The sequence below is a fragment of the Zalophus californianus genome, chromosome 16 (assembly GCF_009762305.2).
Source record: "Zalophus californianus isolate mZalCal1 chromosome 16, mZalCal1.pri.v2, whole genome shotgun sequence".
Lineage (NCBI taxonomy): Eukaryota > Metazoa > Chordata > Mammalia > Carnivora > Otariidae > Zalophus > Zalophus californianus.
Genome location: NC_045610.1, coordinates 29,442,487 through 29,465,892, shown reverse-complemented (window position 1 = coordinate 29,465,892; position 23,406 = coordinate 29,442,487).

The window sequence follows — 23,406 nt, the reverse complement described above, 5'->3', positions numbered from 1 at the left end:
ATATACAATTTCAAATGGTGATGAGGTCTCTGCAGCAAACCAACCAGGCCCAAGTAACAGAGTGACTGGGGTGGAGCCCCAACATTAGCTCAGATGGGTGGGAAAGGCCTTTCTTTCACCTAGGCCGAAATCTGCATGCCAAGGAAACAAGCCGGCCCCCTGTAGGTCAGAGGAGGACGCTCCAGGCAGAAGGCCTAGCAGGTGCCAAAGCCATGGACAGGAAGGAGCTTTACATGCTCAAAAAGCAGGAAGAAGGGCAGCGTGGATGGGGCAGGGGAAGGACGGATCTAGAAAGAACCATATAGATCCACTTGGGACCTAACCCAGCATTTGTCCCGGGAAGAAAGGTAGTCATCATTGTGTACAATGTTCAGCTTTACAGTTAAAGCATGTGCAGCTCCATAGCAAATATGACTTGCTCAGAATGACACAACTGTTAAGGGTAGAGCCAGGACGGGTCCCTGTGCCTGTGAGTCTCTTGCCCGTGTCCACTGCATGCGTCGCATACGTCACGGCTCACATGTGAGCAGCATGGGCCCCACACGTGTACTGCCCACGAAGACAACGCGGCACATCGTGGGGAGAGGCAGGATTGGAAAAAACAAGAGCAACAAGAAGTGGTGAAAGAGAGCAAGGAAGCGCCCAGACTTCCGTGTTAGCCAGAGCTGGCCTTGAGTTCAGATTGTCCCTTAGGAGACCTACGACCTTGGGGATATTACGTCATTTAACCTCCCCGAGCCTCAGTCTTGCCATCCGTAAAGTGAGGCCATCCCATCTTGTGGATGGACTGTGGGGACAATGTCAGATGGTGCATTTTGAGGGCTTACCACAACGCCTGGTGCGCAAAGGGGTCCCTGCTACATGTTCATTTTTATAGGATTACTCTGTTGTCCCAGACCTAGGGGAGCTACCCCCCTCATGCTGGAGGAAACACCCACCCACACTCAAATGCTGCAAACACGCTTCTTTGTGCACTCACCACATATTTACTGAACACCTCTTCTGTGGCAGGCACCTCGCTGCTCACGGGCAATACCGCCAGGAACAAAACTAATGTGATCCTGCCAGTGCGCGAGGCGGGCGCCTGTCGATGTCACCACACAAAATGCAAAGTTGCAGGCGCAAGAAGTGCTAGGACAGCGATGCTTGCAGGGCTTGGAGAGAGCTTCAGGAGGAGGGGGATGCGGGTGGGGAGGTGAGCACGGGCCTCCCTGAGAAAGTAAAGCTTGAGATGCAATGTGAATGACAAGCTAGGGGTCACCTGGCAATGGATGAGAGCAAAGAACAGTATTCCAGACAGAAGGGAAGAGCATGTGCCAAGGCCCTGGGGAGGCAGGGGTATGGTGGATGGGAGTGACCAGAGGAAGCCAGAGTGGCTGCTGGAGGGTAGGAGAGGAGGACAGAGGCACAGGGCATGGAGGGTCTTGCGCCAAAACACAGGAGTCTGGGTTTTAACCCAAAATGAATGGTAGGGAATCATTGTACACAGTGATGACTACCTTTCTTCCCAGGACAAATGCTGGGTTAGGACCCAAGAGTTTGAAACAGAGATGCTTGAACCTAATCTTATCATTCTCTCAAATGTATTAATTCATTCAACAAACATTTACTGGGCACCTGTACGTACAAAACACTGTTCCAGGCAGTGTGAGGATCAGGAAAACGCCCCAAGCTCAAAAGCTCTCGGACAACAGTGGAGCAGACAGGCGTGTTAGCGAGAGTTGATTGTAGAAGAAAGAGTGCTGGACTTGGATATTGTTGGCATGGGTTCAAGTCCCAGCTCTGCCCTTTATGGAAAAACCCAGAGTTCCTTAAGCATGGCGACCAGGTTTAATCATCTTTGGGTCCCCAGGTCCTCGCCTACAGGAGAAATGACAAACCTGAGACCATCGTGTCACTTCGGATAATATCCGTAAGGCCTTACATTTCATTAGTGTTTTATCATCTTTAAAGACCTTTCACATACTGGATGTTCTTTTATTTTCACACCATCCCTGTGAGATGGATTCAGGATCCGTTACATAACTTGTGGGGCCCAGTGCAAAATAAGAATGTGGGACGCTTTGTGCAAAAATTAATAAGAATTTTAAGACAGTGACAGCAGAGCGTTAAACCAGGGGCAGGATCATTGTAAGCACAGGGTCCTGGGGTCTGCACAAGGTGCACATCCATGAAGCCAGTCCTGAGTAAACTCAATTTTAATCATTTTACAGGTGCAAGGTAAGGGGCTCTGTCAATGTCGCTCAGCTAGCAACTGAAAGTGCGAGCCACAGAATAAACACAGGCCTTCTGATTCCAGGTCCAGGACGCTTCCTGCTGAAGGAGGGCTGGCCTGGTTTCTGCTCTAAGGGGTTAAGGTGTTCCTAGCAGGGCCATTGTAAGCATTCATTTAAAAAGCAGTATAGGCAAAGAAGCAGAATGCAAATGTGCAGGATGCTGCCCAGCAGGAAACCTTTCTCTCAGGACAGAGTCCAAAGGTTTAGACTGAGGGACCGAGTCCTTTTGTGGTCTGACCCCTGATTAAAATTCTCCAGCTGCCCCACCCACCTCTGCCCCCTCCCTTAAAATGTGCTTCCCAATCACACACATCCACACACCTTGCAATTTCCCAGCTGGGCCTTGCTCCCTCGGGCCTCCGAGCCTTTTCTTACACTACTCCCTCTGCTTCAAAGTCTCCGTTCTAAAGGATGACTTCCAAGTTAGCTGGCTGAGGAATGAGGAGGGTGAGGAAATGCATCCAAGGCAGAGGAAAAATCACAGCTAGTCTCTCTGCGTGCTTAGACTAGCCACCCACCCAACCATCCATCCTTCTACTCATCCATCCTTTCCTCCATCCATCTACCCATCCATTCGTCTGTCCTTCCATCCATCTACCCATCCATCCATCTGTCCTTCCATCCATCTACCCATCCATCCATCTGTCCTTCCATCTATCTACCCATCCATCCATTCATGCATCCCTCCATCCTTTCTTTCCATTCTTCCTTGCATCCATCCACCCATCTATCCATCTGTCAAAAACTACACTGAGCCACTGAGCCCCGTGAGCTATGTGCCAAGTATTATGTTAGACACTGGGGATCCAGAAATGAATGAGCCATACTTTCTGCCCCCAAGGAGCTCATAGTCCAATGGCAAGACAAACAAGTGTTACCCATAGCTCAAATCCCCAATTTCATAATCTGTGAGACTCCAGACTCCCCTCCCCACAATTCATGCAAGTTCTTTCTTCCTCCTGACCCTGTCTCCATTCCCGTCAATAAGTGTCATCCTGATCCCAATGTGGCCTTGAGTCAGTTGGGATGAGGCCCAGGCCCCTCTACCATCTTCCACGGGAAATAGAATTCCAGTGATGATTTTGTAGATTTAATGACTTTACTGAAGACCTGAGGAGTCCTGGTGAAGAATTCTGCCCCATACTCTACAGCCTTCCACCAGCTTGCTAGCTTCCCACCAATAATCCTCCACTTTCCAAAAGCCCAAGCTATGAACATGGGACCCTCCCCAGGGCACAGGCCCCTGGGAATGTCATCTAGCCCTCACTCCCTACTCTGACATACCCAGGACAGTTGGCCGTCCTCCGCATCTGGTGACTACAATGTGCTCCAACTTGGCACACGCATAAATAGACCACTAGAATACAGAAAGTGGTGAACACACCAACAGGGTAAGTTCAAGATGCCCGTGTCAGGTGGCCCAGAAGAGGGCTGGGTTCTGGGAAGCACTCTTGGGTTAAGAGGGAGACTGGCAGAGGCTCTTTCAAGCAGAACAAAGGACAAGGGCAGAGAATCCAGCTCTCGGGCTCTCATGGTGCTGCAGGGCGGGTGCAAAAAAGTGGGTAAGCAGGGCAGTGAGAGAGACACCCAAGAGGCAGATGGACAAGGGCAAGCCCAGAAAGGACCGGGTGGGCCATGCTAAGGACAGTGGACTTGAAGCTATCGCTGCAGAGACCTTAAGCTTAGAAGTGACACCATTAGAGAATCTGGAAAAAGTGTATGGGGCCACTCAACTGTGGGAGCCTCAGCCTCGGGGCAAAAACCCTTGCAAGGCAGCAGTTCCTTCCCCTCCCGGGGAGCAGGGACCACACAGGGTCAATCCCAGGGAAGAGGCTTTGTGATAAAGACAGGCAGGCAGAGCCCCAGGGTGATCATCCTTATCTGGGGGAGGCTTCATGTCCCCTCTGTTCTCCAAAAACTCCTTTTGGGGATTTGTTATCAGACCAAAAACAGAGTCTGCAAGATTCTTGGACTGTCAGGACCTGGCAGGAGGATTCAAACTCATTTTCAAACATCTTCAGGTCAGCAAAACCTCAAAAGCACTTTTTCCAGAGTTCTTTCCTACACTCCACACCCCCCATTACCACCGCTTAATTCGAAAAGCCACATGGAGCTCAAGGGGAAGGGAATCAGACTGTCCCCGTTCATTCACATCTGAATCCTCAAACAGGCTGTTTTGCAAGAGACCGAGGACTTCCAAGACACCTCAGCAGGCTCCCTTGGACAGCGTCTTGTTTTGAATCAGGAAATTGTATTTTGCCAGAACTTTATGTTCAAGTTCAATATTAATCTCAGAACCCACGAAATGTGAGTGGGTTCTAAATTTGGAAAAACATGTTCTTCAATCTCTCCCCAAAGCATTCCTTCAGCTATTGACTTTGGAGGCAACTTCTCTATACCGTGTGGTTATCCGAAGTCTGCTCTGAATGACACACTGAGGCTTGGAACACGCGAGGTGCTTTCTCAGCAAATCAATATATCAATAATTGGCTTTGGAGGAGCACTGCAGAGGAGTCCAATACACAGCCAGCTTCCTTTCTTGGCAGAGCTGCTGGGTTGGGTCTTGTTTCCATGCAAGACATCTGCCCTGACTTAAACTTTGACTCCCTACCAGTGTCTTCCCTGAGCTATTTGCACTGTGAACATAGTGCCTAAAAAGATTTATTAAAAAAAAAAAAAAACTGAGTGTCATTTTTAGAAAGGCGAGACACCCAACACATCCTACTCTGAGTAGATTTCTTTGACGGCTTGTGATGTTGCCTGAATGGTAAATATACCCTCAGACTCCGAGTAAATAGTCCATGGCATGTAACTAGGGTATAAAAGAGGAAATTTTACACAACGTGGCCACAGACGCCTTGTCATTTCCCAGAAAATTAGAGGGTCTTCCAGTGACCCTGTAAATTTATCACACGAGTATTCTTCCACAACTTCAGGAACAGATGGGGCCTGTTCTGATACTGTTTTCCAATCCCCATAGATAACATGCTGGGTGGGGGAAGGAGGGGGAGGGCCAGCCAGCGGGCCATTGCCCCCAGGACGGGGAAACAAGCGCTCACCCGGCCCACCGCGCACCCTGTGCCCCTGCTGTCTGAAAGACACTTTGTTAGCACCCGGAGCATTTCGTTTTTGAAGGGAAGCAGCAAGGCATCTGTGGGAAAGCTCATTCCTGTATCTGGTAACCCCTCACTAAAGCTCCAAGAGTTAAAGGATTAGCTGAAAGAGATGCTCAGACCCGGAGGGTGGGCTGGAATCAAACACAGGCTGCCAGGGGTCTTGAAAGGTGGCCCTCCACCTCCAGGAAGGATGCCAGGGGTTCTGCAATCAGAGGGAGATTTTACGACCTCCTTACCAACGCTTCCCAGCGTCCCCGTGGAGATGGAGCAGTGCAAATCAACGTCTTCTCTGTGGCGACTGTTGGTTCGCTTTAAAACAGGTCCTTCCACCAGTAATCATAATCGCTAATGTTGACGGAGGGATTCCCCAGTGCGGGGCATTGGGCGGAGCACTTGGGGGTGTTATTTCATCTAATCCTCGCCGCTCTGAATGCGAGAGGAGACACATGAGGCTCCGAGAGGCCCCCGGCCCAGCCCGGGCCCGCAGGTAAGGGCCGGGCTGCGAGGAAACGCGGGCTGACCCGGCGCAGGTGTCTGGGGCGCTCTGCGTGCTTTCCTCGCCTGGAGCGGAGCACATGCGAGCCACGGGATGCCCGGTCTGTTCGCCTTCCATCACCGTTTCCCCAACGCTTTGCTTTCCAGCTCTCACTTTTCCTTTGTCCCTTCACCAGTGTTATTGAGCACCTACTGTTTATGTCCCTGCCATACAGACTTTCAACCAGGGCCTTTCTTGTGAGCCCACCCACTGCCTCTTTACAGTGGGCTTGCCCATCATTATCATGCCTTTAACAAACATCTCGTTTGGCCACTGTCTGCCTATCTTAGAAACGAAGCATATGTGTTCTGTGCTCTGCTGCTCACAAAGTCCTGTCACACAGACTTACTTGTATGTGATCCTTATGACAACCTAGCACAGTGGTGAGATCCAGCCCCACTCAGTGCTGAGCCTGCTTGAGGTTCTCTCCCTCTCTCTCTGACCCCCCTCCCTGCTTGCACGTGCTCTCTCTCTCAAATAAATAAACAAAATCTTTAAAAATAAAAAATAGGCAAGGTTGGTCAAGCCCACCAGCCCAGGGGCAGGGTAGCCTGTTGGTTAAGTGCGCAGACTCCTGAGTCAGACAGCCTGGGTTCTAAGTCTTGCTTCTGCCACTTACTAGCTGATGGCCTTGGGCAGGTGACTTCACCTCTCTAATGCCTCATTTCTTCGTGGGTAATAAGGGGATAACAGTAGTACTGATCTTCATAGGATTGTGGTGAAGATCAATGATCAATATATAGAAGGCTCTTACAACAGTGTCTCACACTTAATAAATGCCATCTAATTGTTCATTGTGTTGATGTGATTATAGAGGCATCTGAAAGCCAACAGAGGTGATGGAGGGAAGGACGGAGTAGAGCAATGAGCTCTAGCTGGGGATCCAGAGGAAGAAAGTTAACAGGAACTACCGTCAGGACATGTGGTTCTATTCTCCATTTGGCTACTTACTGTCTGTGCCACCTGCCACAAATCAGTCACTTTACTATCTTCAGTTTCATCATCCATCTGGTGAAAGAGTTAAACCACGTTGTATAGGAGAGGCTTGACAAGACCCACTGACTCCCTCATCTAACCCAGCGCCCCCTGAAGACTCTGCTGAATAAGTATACCAGCTACCCCACCTTGATTAAGACAGACAGGTGGAGAGGATCAGTTCGTTTCACGGAGGACCAGGCTGACCAACACATCCCGGTTTGCCTGGGACTTTCCCGGTCCTAAATCTGAAAGTCCCACCTCCCAGAAACACAGTCCCAGGAAAACTGGGTGGGCTGATCACCCTAATGAGGTCACACATACCCCTTTTTTTAAATTCTGTGATCTCATCTATCATTCTCCAAACTTTGCCCCTCATGCTCTCACCCTTATATGTTTTGCCATAGCTGTGTAAAATTGTGTAAAATTACTCAAATACATTTATTTCGAAAGAATAGGTTATATCATTGCTGCAGCAGTCAGGATAGGCCAGGTTCGCTGAGGCAACAAAGAACCCCATAAAACAGAGCTGGAGCATGCAGCGGACAGCCTCTGGCTATGAAAGTAAACCAGCAGCTTGTGCCATAAAGAAAAGGAAACATTAAAACCAATGAAAATAAAGCCCACTAGAGTGGGTCCGGTTGAACCCTCTTTTTGGCCCCAAGAACCTGCTCATTCTTTGTTCCTGGGAAAGATGAGTAAAAGTTGAAAACATCCTAGGATTTTTCTCCTTTCCATAAACAGGATTGAAAATGAAGTAAGTTTCTCACTCTGTGATTTGATGGAATTTAATGTCATGTCCCTCTACCGGTTAAAATCATCCCCCATGCCACTAGCAGAGGACATCACCTCCACTGGGAAAGACAATCAGAGTGTAAATGTAGGAGGGCAAAGGTCAGGTCACACATCTAAATGCTCAAATCTGTGAGCGGCATGCACCCTTCCCTCCAAAGCAGCTCGGACTCCCAGTGAACACCGAGTCAGGAATCAGACAGCCCACCAGCTGAGAGCGGACCCCCCCCCCCACCGCCCCCGACACACACAAGCCTTTCTTTTATCAGGAATCCCTCCCTTGCCCCAGCGGCTGCCTAGAGAGTACTAGAATGGACCAAGAAACAGAAAGAGTGCCCAAGGGAGGTCCTTGTTCCAGCAATATCAGGTGGCAAGAATTTTGCTGAGCAAAGAAAAGTAGCAGGAAAGGACCTGTGCCTTTTAGATCCCAGCAAGGTGTGGGCAGCTCCCCCAAACAGACTAAGAAATGACCATAAATTCTCATCCTGTGGCTGAATTTCCAAGGGTCCATGTCACTGCTATCTCTTCCAAAGCCAACGAGTGCAGAAACTGGTTCACCACACTGGCTGCAAGGGAGCCCAACCCCACTGTCGACACTCGCCTTAGCCACCTCTCCAGTTCCCCGAGGCCATTCACTTTCTCCATTCCAGGACCAACCTGCTCACCCAGCTGGGCCACCTCATCGACTCGAGTGCTTTAAATGCCAACCACGGCCAATGGCTCCCAAACTCTAGCACCAGTCCAGCCTATCCTTGCACTGCAGACCCTACCCAGACCCCCACTTGGACATCTCACCAGGACCTCAAACTCAATATGCCCAAAATTGAATGAATATACAGTCTGCTCTGTCCCAAACCTATTTCCCCTCCCATCCACTCCTTTACTCAAACTCACAGCCTGGGGGGTCATCCATGATTCCTCTCTCCCCCTTGGCCCTGCCCTCTACGTCCAATACTATCAACTTTATCACCGAAGTGTTTGTAGAATCAGTCAGCCTTCTCCACCGTCACCCCTCCCACCCTCCTGCAGAAGGCCCACGGCTCTCCCCAAGCTTACAACGGAGGCTCCTAACCGGTCTTCCAGGGTCATCTTTTCTTGTCCCTAACCTTCTCCAATCCACATCGCAGTACAAGCAACTTTTTAAAAAAATATATATATAGGGCGCCTGGGTGGCTCAGTCGGTTAAACGACTGCCTTCAGCTCAGGTCATGATCCTGGAGTCCCGGGATCGAGTCCCACATCGGACTCCCCGCTCAGCGGGGAGTCTGCTTCTCCCTCTGGCCCTCTTCCCTCTCGTGCTTTCTATCTCTCATTCTCTCTCTCTCTCAAATAAATAAATAAAATCTTTAAAATATATATATATATATATATATAAATCTTATTACCTCATTTTCCTTGAACTGTATCTTATTACCTTGTAATGAATCCTCAAATCCTTAGCATGGCTCTCATGGCTCTGGATGACCCATCCTCCCTACCTCTCTACGTTTGCCTCAACTCACGGACCCTGCCCTCCTATCGTTCCAGCCCTACAGGGCTTCCTTCTCTTTTCCTCCCCTTTCAGGGCTTGCATGAGCTTGGAACAGGCTGTCTTCCCTCTCTGCCTAGCTTCCTCCTGCTCCTTCCTCACCCATCAGCTTGGACAGCACCACTGTGGGAAGCCTACCCGGATCTCCCTCATCCCCACATAAACTCCACAGCAGCCTGGCTTTCTCCTGCACCATGCTCAATGTCACAGTACTTCTTGTCTATTAGCCGCCCCCATCAGGCGGCCCCTCCATGGAGACAGGGACCCATCGATACCCCACACCAAGTACACCACCCAACGGTAGAGGAGCTGCTCCCTAAATATGGGAAGACTGAGTGATAACGATGAGAATCACACAGCCTGAGCACCCCAACCCACGCTCCTCTTGGAACACCTTTTGAAGAAAACTCAATGGCACGCATTCTGGTCTTAGAGAACATGGTATCTGGTGATACCACTGGGAACAGTGACAAAAATGTGGCCGTAGTGGGTTCACCCAACTCTCAGGAAGGAGCAAGTACCGAGTCATGCTGCATCATACACAGGAAGAGCCTGAGCTTGTGCCGACGCGCGGGTTGTCCTGAGCCCCTGGTCTTGGGTTTCTCTTGCTAGAGTATTTATAGCCACCCAGAGAAGCCGGCTGGCTTCATTAATTGTAAGCGTATGTCCATCCAACGTAGCCATACGCTGAATGTATTGAATACCAGGCCTTATATGGGCATCCCTTGTTCTTTTTATGTTGTTAAGAAGTGACGTGAAGAGGATGACCAAGGCAGAATGCCGAATGTTTGCCTCTCCCCTGTCATGTCAAAGACCCAAGTTTGCTGTGGGTTGGGCATACTGTTTCTTTTTAATAGAATGACTACTTTTTTTTAATTTTTTATTGTTATGTGAATCACCATACATTACATCATTAGTTTTTGATGTAGTGTTCCATGATTCATTGTTTGTGCATAACACCCAGTGCTCCAGGCAGAACGTGCCCTCTTTAATACCCATCTCCAGGCTAACCCATCCCCCAACCCCTTCCCCTCTAGAACCCTCAGTTTGTTTTTCAGAGTCCATCGTCTCTCTAGAATGACTACTTTTTAAATGAAAAAGAGGGTGTTGTGAGGCCCAGAGACATTGGGTGAACTCTCTAGGGACCAACATACAGTTCAGAGGTGGCAGTGAAGAATGCAAATCCCAAATGCAGTGTCTCAGACAGGCAGTCAGTGTTTGCACCAAGCACTGTTACACGAACTCACATAATCCTTGCCACAGCTCGATGGTGTGGGTGCTACTACTCTCCCCACTTTGCAAATGAGGAAGGGGAGGTTACATGACGGGCCCAGTTAGTAAGCAGCAGAGGTGGAATTGGAACCCAGGGAGCCTGGCTCCAGAGTCCAGAAGCAGTGGGGGTCCCCTGGAGATGCATTCGGTACAAAGCTAAGCAGAGCCCAGGGGCCCACTTCCAGAGGACTCAGACCCTGCCCTGCTTTGGTCTTTTCTCTCCAGAAGGCCACAGAGAAGCGGGAAGCATGGCCCAGGCCTCAGGAAGCACACCGCTTGGCGACAGCACGAGTTAGCAAGCGCGCAGTGCCACGCGAGGGCTCCACGCGCCATGCCGAGGCGGGGACCTCCCAGGCAGCAGGGGGACCCTCCGACCCCCCCAGTTGTCAGGTCCACATCCCTGCTCTGGTTGCCAAGTTCTGTGGCTGGGGGCAGGTCAGTTTCTTCTTCTGAAGCTCAACTCCCAAATCGATAAAATGGAGATGACGGTGGTGGTGACGACACGCTCACTCCTGTCTCACGAGGATGGTATGAGGATTAAAGGAGAAAAAGCACACGAAGCATTTAGGACAGGGAATGTGTTCCATCAACATTGGCCATTATATTTCTAGCAGAGGGCTTTGGGACACCACCACCTATTCCCTCACAAACATATATCAAGCACCTACGAACGATGTACCAGGCTCGGCGCCAGGTGCTAGGCATAGCAAGAATGAGATAGCAGCCAGGCCTTCAGAGAGAGGCTGTGTGATGCAGGGACAGCAGGGAGGAGGCAGGGAGGGCGGGAGGCCTGGGTTCTTGCAGAAGGAGTAAGAGAAGGTGCCACGCAGGAAGGTGGCAAGGACGCAGGAAACAGGGTGAGGCTGTTTCCTGCATGTGCAAAAGCACCAGTCAGGGGTCCCTTCGGGGTACCCCATCTGCAAGGCAGGGGGCTTGGGGATGGGTAGCTACTGCTCCCAGACATACACTGGGTTCCAGGCGGGTAGCTCTGATGTTACAGTCTCCCTCCGAGTCCTGAAGTCTTCTGTTTCTGCAGATTCAGCCTGAGACAAAGGAATAACTAAATATCTAAGCAGGAATCTAAGTGAGGGTGTTTGTTTTTGTTTTTGTTTTCTTTTTGGTGCTCAATTATTTGCCTGTTAGCCAGCCCCAGGATGAGACTGAATTTATGTCTCACCAAAGAGGCACCAGAAAGGGAAGAGGAGAGAGAGAAGGGGGAGGGGGAGATTATGCAGGGTGGTTTTTGTTTTTGTTTTTGTTTTTGTTTTCTCTTCAAAGTGTCCCCTCTGTAGAATCCTGCCGCTCTGTCTCCGGGGAGCGCTTCGCCCTCCAGAAAAGATGACACTTTATTTCCTGCCCTTGTTTGTTAACACACCCCATTACCATCCATCTCAGTTTCATGTAACTGCCAGCCGGCATTAACGCCCTCCTCCTCGCCCAGGCAGAAAATAGAAAAGGAAGAATTCAGCAGATTTTCCCCCGTGGCACCCTCGGCGGCACCAAGATCGCCAGAGCAGAAACCACAACTGGATTCTTAGCCCTTCCGCCCAGGAATGCGAAGGACGGGGCGGGTTAACCACTTTCTGCATTTTCCTGCAAAGAGAGTCGGCTTGTTATTTCGGTTGTCTGGGCTCCCTTCTCTGCTACGGAGAAAGATACATTAATTAATTTTTTTTTTTTAACCTTAGCAGGCGATGTTGCAAAACTGTCAGGAACTGTCAGTGGGCACCCGCCCCAATCAGGTACGCAGCCCGCGGCGCCTGCGGCGGAGACACACTGACCCCTAGTGGCCGACCCGGCCCTCGCTGCCCCGGCGCCCACCCCCACTCCACCCACCCCACCCCCACTCCACCCACCCCCACCCACCCCCACCCCTGGGGCTGCGTCAGATCGCTCCGTCCTCGCGGCAGCTCTGTGCGGGCTGAGGTTGGCCGGTGCCTCAACACACACACACGCAGACATACACATGCAGACATACACACAGACCCAGACATACACACATACGTGCACAGACATGCACGCACATCCACACACAGACACATGGACCTACAAACCCACACGCAGACACACAGACATACAACCCCCCTCGTGTCCAATCTCTCCTCCTTTTCCAATTCCATAGAGCAGAGATTTCCTGAGAACCTTCAGGGTACTGGCCCTGGGCTACGGATAAGTCCTGTGTCTCTGGGCTTGAGGAGCTGAGGGAAAGACAGGCAGGGTCCCAGCAGGACACTGAGGAAGGGAGCCGGAGTCTGTGGAGACTCCCCGGTGCGAGGCACTGTGCACACCTTATCCCACCGGAGCCTCACACGAGCTCCAATGTGCAGCTTTGGAACGCGAGGCTCTGGTCGTCAGATGGCTTGCCCAGGCCACAAAACTAAGGTGATGTTAGTTGTTTTAACAAGCAGACATTTATACAGCATTCCCCTGCCAGGCATTCTTCCAGTGCTTTACCTGTATTCAAATTATCCGTATGGAAGCCTCATCACAACCCTGTGAGGTAAGGACTACCACTACCTCCATATCACAGATGAGGAAACTGAGGCACAGAGAGGCGAAGTAACCTGCGAGTGGGGGCTCCAGCATGAGGCGCAAGCAGTCTGGCCTCGGAGTGCTCTCAGTCCCGACCCTGGGCTGCCTGCCTCCAGGATGCTGCCCAGTAAGAAGGAGACCAGGACTCCAAACCCTAGCCCTTCCCCATACGTCCTTCATGCCCTAAGGACAGAGCACTGCTGCCACACAGGAGGAGGGGCGGTCATCCTAACTGCCCCCGAAGGAGGAAGCCTCGTGGGCAAGGGGGTCGAGGCTCCTTGAAGTCACAGACCTTGATGCTCACCTCCACAGTCTCATGCCTGGCACTTGCGGGGGGGGGGTGATCAGTAAAAGCCCAACTGGACTGGATCTTGAAGGAAGGTTCGAGGAAGGTGGGAAGGCAGGAGGGAGGCGAGGAAGGCTTTATGAACCACGACCACCCCCATGATAAAGTATTTTCAAACGCACCCACGCTCTTTGCTGGCCAGGGCACGGGGCTTAGCAGTGTCACCCTCCTGTGATTAATACCATCTCAAATGGTTTCCTAACTAACACGTAGAGACCTGGACACCCAAGCTTCCTGACTCCGAAGCTCTTGTCCTCTCGTGCTGGCGCTTTCCCCCAGGACCCCATGCCGGGAAAGCCGAGGCCCCCGGCCCCCACCCCAGCAGCTCTGTCCTTCACCCAAGCGGCTCCTTGAACTGGCCGGCTTGTTCCTGTCTTAAGACCTCTGCCCCAGCCGTTCCGTCAGCTCTTCCGGTACATGAATCCTCATGCAGTTGGCTCCTTCCTGTCATTCCGGTGTCAGCTCAAGTGTCACCTCCTCCAAAAAGCCTTCCTTGTCCATCCAACCTAAAATAGCCTTCCAGTCAATCTCTGTTGCATCACTGTTTTATTTTCTTCCCAGCAGTCATGAATCTCTGGTAACTTCTTGCTCCGTTACTATTGTTAGTCTCATCTCAGGTGTATAGTCAGGGCTATCGCTTACGCAGCACAGAGCCACCCCCACGTGCCACGCAAAGTTCCAAGAGCTGTACACACAGCAGGCTCCTTAGTCTTCGCAGCCATCCTTTATCCCAGGTTCTGTTATAATCCCCATCTTACAGAAGAGGAAACTGAGGCAGGAGAGGCTCAGAAACCTGTCCCAGATTCTATCTACCCTTAATAAGCTCTGCTCCTAGCACATCAAAAACACTGGCCCTTCAGCAACCAAGTTTTTTTGTTTTGTTTTGTTTTTAAGATTTTATTTATTTGACAGAGAGAGACACCGCGAGAGAGGGAACACAAGCAGGGGGAGTGGGAGAGGGAGAATCAGGCTTCCCGCGGAGCAGGGAGCCCGATGCGGGGCTCGATCCCAGGACCCTGGGATCATGACCTGAGCCAAAGGTAGATGCTTAATGACAGAGTCACCCAGGCGCCCAGCAACCAAGTTCTTAAATGGGCAAAAGACTTGGACATTTCTCCAAAGAAGACATACAAATGGCCAATAGGCACAGGAACAGATGCTCAACATTATTAGTCATTAGAGAAATGCAAATCAAAACCATAATAAGATACCACTTCACACCTTCTAGGGTGGCTATCATAGAAAAAAAAAAAGGAAAATAACAAGTGTTGGCAAGGACATGGAGACATTGGAAACTTCGCGCACTGCTGGTGAGAACGTAAAATGGCACAGCCCCTATGGAAAAGTCGGGTGGTTCCTCAAAAGTTCAAGATAGAATCACTGTATGACGCTGCAACTCTACTCCTAGGTATATACCCAAAAGAAGGGAAAACATGTATTCAAACCAAAACTTGCATACGGGGGCACCTGGGTGACTCAGTTGGTTAAGCATCTGACTCTTGATTTCAGCTAAGGTCATGATCTCAAGGTCCTGGGAACAAGCCCCACATTAGGCACCCCGCTCAGAAAGGAGTCTGCTTGTCTCCCTCTCCCTCTGCCCCTCCCCCTGCACGTTCTCTCTGTCCTAAATCAATAAATAAATCTTTAAAAAAAACCTTGCCCACAAATGTTCGTAGCAGCACTATTGACAATGGTTAAAATATGGAAGCAACCCCAATGTCCATCAACTGATGACAGGGTGAACAAAATGTAGTCTATCTATAAAATGGCTATGACTCAGCCATATCAAGGAATGATGCATGCTACAGCATGGATGACACTTAAAAACATACAATAAGTGAAAGAAGCCAGAGACCAAGACTATATATTGTATCATTCAACGTCTATGAAATATCCAGAATAGGTAAATCCAGAGAGATGGAAAGCAGACTGGGGGTTGCCAGAGGCTGGAGAGAGAGACAAATAAAAGTGACTGCTTCGATACAAGCCTTTCTCAAGAAACAAGAAAGGTCTCAAATACACAACCTAACCCTACACTTAAAGGAGCTAGAGAAAGAACAGCAAATAAAGCCTAAACCCAGCAGGAGAAGAGAAATCATAAAGATCAGAGCAGGAACCAATGAAATAGAAACCAAAAGAACAGTAGAACAGATCAACGAAACTAGGAGCTGGTTCTTTGAAAGAATTCACAAGATTGATAAACCCCTGGCCAGACTTATCAAAAAGAAAAGAGAAATGACCCAAATCAACAAAATCATGAATGAAAGAGGAGAGATCACAACCAACACCAAAGACATACAAACAATTATAAGAACATATTATGAGCAACTCTATGCCAGCAAATTAGATAACCTGGAAGAAATGGGTGGATTCCTAGAGATGTATCAACTACCAAAACTGAACCAGGAAGAAACAGAAAACCTGAACAGACCTATAAGCACTAAGGAAATTGAAGCAGTCATCAAAAATCTCCCAACAAACAAAAGCCCAGGGCCAGATGGCTTCCCAGGGGAATTCTATCAAACATTTAAAGAAGAATTAATACCTATTCTCCTGAAACTGTTCCAAAAAATAGAAATGGAAGGAAAACTTCCAAACTCATTTTATGAGGCCACCATTACCTTGATCCCAAAACCAGACAAAGACCCCATCAAAAAGGAGAATTACAGACTAATATCCTTGATGAACATGGATGCAAAAATTCTCACCAAAATACGAGCCAATAGGATCCAACAGTACATTAAAAGGATTATTCACCATGACCAAGTGGGATTTATCCCTGGGCTTCAAGGATGGTTCAACAACCGCAAATCAATCAACGTGATACAATACATTAACAAAAGAAAGAACAAGAGTCATATGATCCTCTCAATAGATGCAGAAAAAGCATTTGACAAAGTACAGCATGCTTTCTTGATCAAAACTCTTCAGAGTATAGGGATAGAGGGTACATACCTCAATACCATAAAAGCCATCTATGAAAAACCTACAGCGAATATCATTCTCAATGGGGAAAAGCTGAGAGCGTTTCCCCTAAGGTCAGGAACGCGGCAGGGATGTCCACTCTCACCACTGCTATTCAACATAGTATTAGAAGTCCTGGCCACAGCAATCAGACAACAAAAAGAAATCAAAGGCATCCAAATCGGCAAAGAGGAAGTCAAACTCTCACTCTTTGCAGATGATATGATACTGTATGTGGAAAACCCAAAAAACTCCACCCCAAAACTGCTAGAACTCATACAGGAATTCAGTCAAGTAGCAGGATAGAAAATCAATGCACAGAAATCAGTGGCATTCCTATACACCAACAACAAGACAGAAGAGAGACAAATCAAGGAGTCGATCCCATTTACAATGGCACCCAAAACCATAAGATACCTAGGAATAAATTTAACCAAAGAGGCAAAGGATCTGTACTCAGAAAACTATAAAATACTCAGGAAAGAAATTGAAGAAGACACAAAGAAATGGAAAAACGTTCCATGCTCATGGATTGGGAGAACCAACATTGTGAAGATGTCAATGCTACCTAGAGCAATCTACACATTCAATGCAATCCCCATCAAAATACCATCCACCTTTTTCAAAGAAATGGAACAAATAATCCTAAAATTTGTATGGAACCAGAAGAGACCCCGAATAGCCAGAGGAATCTTGAAAAAGAAAAGCAAAGCTGGCGGCATCACAATTCTGGACTTCCAGCTCTATTACAAAGCTGTCATCATCGAGACAGTATGGTACTGGCACAAAAACAGACACATAGATCAATGGAACAGAATCGAGATCCCAGAAATGGACCCTCAACTCTATGGTCAACTCATCTTTGACAAAGCAGGGAAGAATGTCCAGTGGAAAAAAGACAGTCTCTTCAACAAATGGTGTTGGGACAATTGGACAGCCACATGCAGAAGAATGAAACTGGACCATTTCCTTACACCACACACAAAAATAGACTCCAAATGGTTGAAAGACCTAAACGTGAGACAAGAGTCCATCCAAATCCTAAAGGAGAACACAGGTAGCAACCTCTTCGACCTCAGCCGCAGCAACTTCTTCCTAGAAACATCGCCAAAGGCAAGGGAAGCAAGGGCAAAAATGAACTATTGGGATTTCATCAAGATAAAAAGCTTTTGCACAGCAAAAGAAACAGTCCACAAAACCAAAAGACAACTGACAGAATGGGAGAAAATATTTGCAAATGACCTATCAGATAAAGGGCTAGTATCCAAAATCTATAAAGAACTTATCAAACTCAACACCCAAAGAACAAATAATCCAATCAAGAAATGGGCAGAAGACATGAACAGACATCTTTCCAAAGAAGACATCCAAATGGCCAACAGACACACGAAAAAGTGCTCAACATCGCTCGGCATCAGGGAAATCCAAATCAAAACCTCAATGAGATGCCACCTCACACCCGTCAGAATGGCTAGAATTAACAAGTCAGGAAACGACAGATGTTGGCGGGGATGTGGAGAAAGGGGAACCCTCCTACACTGTTGGTGGGAATGCAAGCTGGTGCCACCCCTCTGGAAAACAGTATGGAGGTTCCTCAAACAGTTGAAAATAGAGCTACCATACGATCCAGCAATTGCACTACTGGGTATTTACCCCAAAGATACAAATGTAGGGATCCGAAGGGGTACGTGCCCCCCAATGTTTATAGCAGCAATGTCCACAATAGCCAAACTGTGGAAAGAGTCAAGATGTCCATCGACAGATGAATGGATAAAGAAGAAGTGGTATATATACACAATGGAATATTATGCAGCCATCAAAAGGAATGAGATCTTGCCATTTGCAACGACGTGGATGGAACTGGAGGGTGTTATGCTGAGTGAAATAAGTCAATCAGAGAAAGACATGTATCATATGACCTCACTGATATGAGGAATTTTTAACCTCAGGAAACAAACTGAGGGTTGCTGGAGTGGTGGGGGTTGGGAGGGATGGGGTGGCTGGGTGATAGACATTGGGGAGGGTATGTGCTATGGTGAGTGCTGTGAATTGTGCAAGACTGTTGAATCACAGATCTGTACTTCTGAAACAAATAATGCAATATATGTTAAGAAAAAAAAAAAGAAGAAGAAGATAGCAGGAGGGGAAGAATGAAGGGGAGTAAGTCGGAGGGGGAGATGAACCATGAGAGACGATGGACTCTGAAAAACAAACTGAGGTTTCTAGAGGGGAGGAGGGTAGGGGGATGGGTTAGCCTGGTGATGGGTATTAAAGAGGGCACGTTCTGCGTGGAGCACTGGGTGTTATGCACAAACAATGAATCATGGAGCACTACATCAAGAACTAATGATGTAATGTATGGTGATTAACATAACAATAAAAAATTTTTAAAAAATGAACTTAAACAAATGTTCATGGCAACATCATTCATAATAGCCAAAAAGTAGAAACGACCCATGCATAAGCAAAAAAAAAAAAAAAAAAAAAAAGTGACTGCTTCGTGGGAACAGGGTTGTATTTTGGGGTCATAAAATGTTCTGGAACTAGACAGTGGGGATGATTGCACGATATGGTGAATGTACTAACTACCACTAAATTGTATGCTTTAAATTGGTTAAGATGGTGAATTTTCTGTTATATGAATTCCATAATTTTTTTAAAGATTTTTTATTTATTTGACAGAGAGAGCACAAGCAGAGGGAGAGAGAGGAAGAAGCAGGTTCCCTGCTGAGCAAGGTGCACGATGTGGGACTCGATCCCAGGACCCTGGGATCATGACCTGGGCCAAAGGCAGCCGCTTTACCGACTGAGCCACCCAGGCGTCCTTCCGTAATTTTTTTTTTTTTAAGAATTATCTTTCTCTGTCTTGTTCATCTCTGGGTCTGCAGGACCTAAAATAGTGCAAGGCACTCAAAGCATATTTGTTGGAGAAATGAGTAAAGTGGACCAGATTCCAGGCCTGCCAGCCCTCGGTCTCAGCTTCTTTCCACAACATTGGGAAGCTTCAGGGAGCTCTGGGAAGCTCTAATCCAATGGTTCGCAAACTCTTGAGTACATCAGAATCACCTGGAGGGCTCACAAAAACCCAGATCGCTTGCTGGACCTCAGCTCCTAAGTTTCTGATTCAGAAAGTCTAAGTGGGGCCTGAAAATTTGTGTGTCTGACAATTCCCTGCTGGGCCATGGGAGCCACACTTTAAGAACTGCTCCCTGCTACCATTAAACCACAAAAGAAGAAAAATCTTAACACGACCTGGGTAGAGGAAAGGCAGGGTCCACATTTAATTACAAGAGAGAGAGATTTGAACCACCTAAAACCTGAGCCACACAAAAAAATGAGTAGTCCATTTTAATCGGTTGAAAAATCTTTGAAGCAGAGACTTGTTTTCTATCAGACAGATGAGTTTATAGGTTTGAGGAGAAGGTTAACTGGGCTGTATGAGATTTATGGCTACTTCCTTGGAGCCAACACTCTCCCTCTCTCTTCAGAGGTGAAGCCATCCTGGCTTTGTGGAAGTTCCTCAAACAAACCAGCTCCTTCCCTACCTCAGGACCTTAACACTTGCTGTTGCCTCTGCCTGCAACAACACTCCCCACCTGCACCCCCCACCTTGCCCTACCTCTCATCCCCACTCCATCTATTCTTTTTTTCTTTTAAGATTTTATCTATTTGTCAGAGAGCAGGAACACAAGGAGGGGGAGTAGCAGGCCGAGGGAGAAGCAGGCTCCCCGCGGAGCAGGGAGCCCGATGCGGGGCTCGATCCCAGGGTGCTGGGATCATGACCTGAGCCAAAGGCAGACGCTCAACCAACCGAGCCACCCAGGTGTCCCCCACTCCATCTTTTTTTATCCAGCTATTTCCTTTGCAATCATTGACAGCACCCCCCTCTAAGAAACCTTCCCTGAGGGGCGCCACAAATTTCCCCCAATTTGTGTGTATTTTAAATTGTATTCGGTATACTTTTGTATTTTCACAAATTCTACCCATCTTTACTTTTAAGTGAATGTTATCTTTATTTGTGCTGGTAATTAGATGGTACTTTATTCTGTATCCAGGTCTTAATGGGTGGTTTGCCTCCTTAAGCAATAACACTAAATCACTTTTGTCCATGGCCCTCTCTCCAGTTGAACTTTCATCCACAATTATGCTTTTGGCAAAATAAAGCAGACCACTTTCAAAGTAAAAAAAAAACCTGATAATATCTTTCTACCAAAAGGGCACAGCAATCATATATATTCCCTTTAAAGACAGGAATGAGGAAAAAAGACACAGTATAATGACATCTGTTCAACACTGTTCTAGAAGTCCTAGTTATAGCAATAAGACAGGAAAAACTAACAAAAGATATAAGGATTGTACAAGAAGAAACAGTATTGTCATGGACAATGATTTTTTTTATATAGAGAATGCAATGAAATCTCTGATATGTGAGGGACATTTACTTCTGGTTTCTTCATGGTGGTGACTGTATTGGAATTGCGCTGTTGGCCTCTCTTTGCTCTCCCATTCCCACCCCAAAGAGTCATTTGTTGCGTTTGGAGGCGCTAGACCTGCATAGCTCAGTACCTTCCTCTCCACTGTCTTGGGGAACAAGCCCAACTTAGCTCCCTTATCTGTAAAATGGGAATAATAATAGTACTTTAGTACTGGGAAGTACTCATTCTCTGCTTCTCTATTCCAGAATTTTTATCAGGGCGGGGCCCACAGGAAATGCTTGCAGTTTTCTAGCCCTGTCTGTGACTGGGTACATTTAATCATGGAATGGAATATTAAAGAGCCTAGTGTAGCTACAGATCTAATCCATATTTTCCAAAGAACCTTATTGGTAATAAAGGTGATCAGTCCTATTCTAACGGACTCCTACATCTACTTCTCAATTTGTTCTCAACTTCGAAGAGAAGCAAAGGTCGTATATAGTAATTCTCTCAAAACTGTAAGAACTGGTTAAAGATATCAGAGAGGTGGTTGGATAGAATCAATGTATAAAAATCAGTTTTATTCCTATATGCACCAGAATAACCAACTAGAAAATGTAATTATAAGAAAATTCTGGTTATAATTTTGAAAGTCCTGCATGGTATCTAGAGACAAAGCTGACAAAAGATATGCACAGTCTTTGCAAAGAAAATAATAAAATTTGAATAATGGACATTTAAAATCACCTAAATAAATGGAGAGGTAGACCATGTTTACAGATAAGAAGATTTAGTAATGTAAACAGAGCAACTCTAAGTGGACAGGCGGCCCTTCTCTACTCTGGGCCCCCCAAACAGTCTCTACCTTTTCCCCAAATAAAAAGTTAAAAATAAATAAATAAAGGGAGAGAGAAACAGAGAGAGACTTTATCTTTTGGTTAATGAAGTAATGCCCAATAATCCTTCAATCTTTTTAAGCAGTAATGCTACTTTTATGAGTTTACTCAATACAAGAATTAGCACAATAACATTTTGAGAGAAGTACTATTATTATTCCCATTTTACAGATAAGGGAGCTAAGGCCCAGAGAGGTCAATCCACTTGCCCAAGGGCACACAGCTAGTCAGTGGTGGAGCCAGGAATGAAATGCAGGCGCTCTGGCTCCAGGTCTGTATTCTGAACCACTGATGTCTGCCGCTGTCAAGTTCATCCCGTCATGCCGTTGTTCTCACTCACCTGCCATCTGAAATGCTGTTGTGAGCAGGGGGAAGGTGAGGTTGCAGCAAGTTCACGGTCAACCACAGCACTCGAGCCCCTGTGTCCATGGGCTCCGGGGAGTGTTTTCTGGGTAAGCACATCCATATATCAAGGGGAGGAGGTTGAAAGCCAGGCTCTATATGACAGATGAAGAATCTGCTCTGTTCATAAGGGGAGTTTTTACCCCTGAGAAATGAACCATGTCCGGGGTTCCTAGAAGCTCAAGGAGATCTCGCCTCTGCTAGGACATAAGACTTTGGTTCCCTGTAGGTCTGCTGTATTTTTAATTCTGTTTCAGTCCTTCTCCGTTTTCTGACCTATTAGTCTTAGCCCCTTGCATTCTGTGCCACACACACACACATACTCAGCTTCTACTTCTTAGCACCCTGAGAGGCAGGTAGCATGGGGCACTGAGCAGGAGTGTTCTGTTTGCCGCTGTACCACATACCCTGGGCAAGTCAACATCAGAGTCCACGTGTTCAATGTCAGAGTCCATGTGTTCAATGTCAGGGTCCATGTGTTCAATGTCAGAGTCCATGTGTTCAATGCCAGGGTCCATGTGTTCAATGTCAGAGTCCATGTGTTCAATGTCAGGGTCCATGTGTTCAATGTCAGGGTCCATGTGTTCAATGTCAGGGTCCTTGTGTTCAATGTCAGAGTCCATGAAATGGGTCTGACGCTCAACAGCCGCCCCCCTATGAGGTGAGGGGTGCAATGGTGTCCCAATAAAGACACATCCTGAGCCCTCAAGGAGCTCAGTTGAGAAAACCACTTAATCCAAGGCAGAGGGATTTCACGTTTAGGGCAAAGGTACAGAGTGTTTGGGAGGCCCAGGGCAATAAGGGGCTTCCTAGCTTCAAATCCCAGCTGCCCCACCTGCCAGTGGTGTAAACTTGAACACACTGCCTGTGGGAGGCAGAATAATGCCCACCCACCTCCCCACCCCCACAAGATACGCACATCCTAATCCCTGGACCCTATAGATATGTAAGGTAATTACATGACAACGGGGATGTAAGGTCACAGATGTAATTAAAGTTGCTAATCAACTGTCTTGAAGATAGGGAGGTTGTCCTGGTTTCTCTGAAAGGGCCCAATGTCATCACGAGGGTCCTTAACAGTGGAAGAGAGAAGCAGGAGAGACAGAATGACATTGTGTGAGAAAGACGCAACTTGTCACTGCTGGCTTGGACGATGGAGGAGGGAGATGAGACATGCAGGCAGCCTCGAGAAGCTGGGAAAGGTGAGGAAACAGATTCACACTTAGAGCCTCCGGAGAGCAACGCAGCCCTGCGGAGTGAGACTTCTGACCTTGGAACGTAAGGTGATAAATTCACGTTGTTTTAAGCCACGAAGTTTCTGGTAATTGGTTACAGCCAAGACCGAAAACAAATACAC